At 42.2% G+C, this 3,100-nt stretch overlaps 1 long non-coding RNA gene across 1 annotated transcript in view; it reads right to left on the bottom strand.

Annotated features, from left to right (window-relative positions):
• Nucleotides 1–648: 648 nt before the first annotated feature.
• LOC145657861 (uncharacterized) overlaps nt 649–3,100 on the bottom strand; it is a 2,913-nt gene continuing 461 nt past the window's right edge. The window contains exon 3 of the long non-coding RNA XR_014123766.1: nt 649–1,236. This is a non-coding gene — a long non-coding RNA (uncharacterized LOC145657861). The remainder of the gene's footprint in view (nt 1,237–3,100) is intronic.

Here is a 3,100-nt window from a genome sequence, read left to right as displayed (position 1 = left end):
TTGTCAATTCGCTGCTTATGTCTGTCTGTCTCCCTGTGTGTTTATCTGAGAGCGGTATGTAATTTGTGGTGATGATACACAGCTTAAATGTACAGCATACGTGGGCGTTGGTAAAAGAAGTGGGTTGGAATGCGTTACTACAGGCAGGGACAGAAGGCTCATGACTGTAGCTCCCTGTTTTACTGTCACAGTGTTTCTCTCTCTCACTACCCTTCAATACACTGAGGAGCACTTGTGCAAGAGTGTGTGTGTGTGTGTGTGCGTGTGTGTGCGTGTGTGTGCGCGTGTGTGTGTGTGTGTGCGCGCACGTGTGTGTGAATGCATGTGTGTATCTGATCTTGGACAACATCCCCATATCCAGTTCCAAGAGAGTTTGCAAACAGATGCTTTGAAACGAGCAAGCGAAACAAAGCTTGGCAGGACACACACACATGCACAAACACACACACACAGCAGGGTAAACACAAGCAGCTTGTTAAACTGGCCACAGGGCAGTAAACTCAAGCCACGCACCAGGTGGGCGGAGCGTCCAACAATGTAACACATTATGTTACACCAGTGTAACACTGTAATAACATCTTTAATTACAGTTTACAAAACTGTGTAACAGCACATTTATACACTCCACTCACGCTGTACACACTTAAACTCACCTCTTCCATAATCTAGCTACAACATATTGATGAGTTGTTACCCGTGGTTATCAATTAATGTTGTAATTAAACCAACAAGGCAGTGGGGACTTCTACAGTTATTCAGATTTAGGGGAAGGTAACTGCAGACAGCACTGCATTAGAAAAGTTCCACTATTGATTCGTGAATCATATTTATATTTTTATTATTTTGAGTGATGAATTAAACTGCAGCACACATTCCGTTGTAGCTTTATCTGAGTTTTTCTTCTCACTGTGGAGATTCTGGAAAAACCATGAATGTGCCACAGTAGCCTATCATGTGTAATTATGTAAATCTGTGTTTCTAAACATCCTGATGGGAGGATGTGGGCGGGGCAAAAATTAGTATGTAAACTGACAGACCCCTGCAGAGGGCAGTGGGTCCCTCTGGGTGCCTAATTATGAGTGTAATGTGTTTAATTTGAGGGTGATTAGCACAAACTGAACACCCAGGACAGGTCAGAGAACAGGGCCCAGACCACACAACACTCCTAAATCACTCCAGCACGCAACTGCCCCAAGGCAGACAAATGAGGGTGAAAGGGCTCCATTTCCAATTCATCTGGGAGAGAGAGAGAGAGAGAGAGAGAGAGAGAGAGAGAGAGAGAGAGAGAGAGAGAGAATTGTAGTGAAATACACAAAGTTTCCAAAGAAACAGGACAGTTTAGACAGAGGTCCTTCATCAGCTGCACAAGCAAAGTGCCTTTTCAAGAACAGAGAGAGAGAAAGAGAAGAGAGACAGAGACTATAGATGACAATAAACCCTTTACACCAGCTCATGGGGCCGAGATATCATGTGGTGGACGATTTCCGGTTCCTTTTAGCCTTCAGGAAGATGTCGATATTCTCCTGTTGTCCAGACATGCAGGGATAAGTCCACCGTGATGGTGTAATGCTGTTTACTATCAGTGGCCAGCACGTTATCTTGTCCTGACCTTTTACTCCAGAGGAGCAGCCTACGATCATTGTGAATTCCATCGGTATGTGAAGGTACCCTTCGCCTAAATATCTGGTATGATGGCGCGCATATTTAAGTGCAGTCTGCATCCCAACTCTCCTCTTTCTTCGGAGGCCCTGTCTGAACAGGGTCCTGTCGGCTGTCCTGCTGTCTCAAGACAGCTGCACGTAAACGTAAAACTCACCATCACTCCCACTGCATTACTCAGCATTAAGCCTGCATGACAACCACAGAAAACACAGGCTGCTTTATCATCTCTATGTCCTGAATTTTACAAGTTTTACTCTTTTCTACCACCAAAGAAAAGTGCCATATATCTCCAGCTTTGGACTAACACGATTACTCAGCCTTCAGCACACATGGTTTTTAATGTTGTTCAACTACCCATCCAGGTGAAAACTCTCTCCACAGCTGCCACAAAAAAAAAAAAAACACTGTTAAAATTAAATAATAAACTCTCATGATAGAGCACCAGTGTTAGCTAATATTAGGTAATATTATACATTCTATATTAATAATGAAATGACAAGCCAGTACTGGAAGTGAAGGGGTGGGCTATCAGCTAGCTGACATTAATTAGCTAATGTTAGGAAAGGGTAACGTTAGCTTTAGCTAGCTAATGTTAGTTAGCTAATGCCAGGTAAAGCAGAGCATTGGGTAAGTGGTGTGTGTCAAAGTAACGTCCACACAAATGCCAGGGCCTAAGTTTCCCAAGAGAACATTGACCAGAGCATCACACAGTCTCTGCCAGGTAGCTAGCAGGGGCAGAGCAGAACATAGTGGGCAAGCTGACCAATCAGAGAAGAACAGAGTGGGCAAGCTGACCAATCAGAGCAGACTGAGTGAATCTGGAGACACACAGTCTGAGATGTGCAGTATGGGAGAAACAACATATGTGTCTGGAACACTGAAGTATGTTAATCTATTGTAGTAGACCTCAAAAATAAAGCCAAATGCTGAAAATGAGGATAATAGGTCCCTTTTAATGTCGTGTTTGTTGTGTGTGTTTGTGTGTGTGTGTGTGTGTGTGTGTGTGTGTGTGTGTGTATATATATATATATATATATATATATATATATATATATATATATATATATATATATATATATATATATATATATATATAGAAAGAGAGAGAGAGAGAGAGAGAGAGAGAGAGAGAGAGAGATTGCATGTTTCCTCTTCTGGTCCGTCCCCCCCCCCCCCCCGAAAGGCAAACTGTTAACTTATCTGTTTAGCACGCAGGGGGTGGCAACAATACGGAATGTTCTGGAGTAACCCGCACCTGTGCAGTACCTAGGTGAATATTCTTCCCAACATAGCAGTTAATTTAATAATGTAATAAATTATTTCCCTGGTGAATTCGTGAGAGACTTCAAGCACAAGAAGTTATTTTCTCTCTTTTTTAAAATATTACATTAATAACCACCAAAATAAGAACTAATTTTTTAAGGAGGGTTATTAGAAT

This window comes from Electrophorus electricus, chromosome 5 (genome assembly GCF_041902795.1).
Source record: "Electrophorus electricus isolate QZ-2024a chromosome 5, ASM4190279v1, whole genome shotgun sequence".
Classification (NCBI taxonomy): Eukaryota; Metazoa; Chordata; class Actinopteri; order Gymnotiformes; family Gymnotidae; genus Electrophorus; species Electrophorus electricus.
This window is presented reverse-complemented; position numbering and strand designations above follow the sequence as displayed.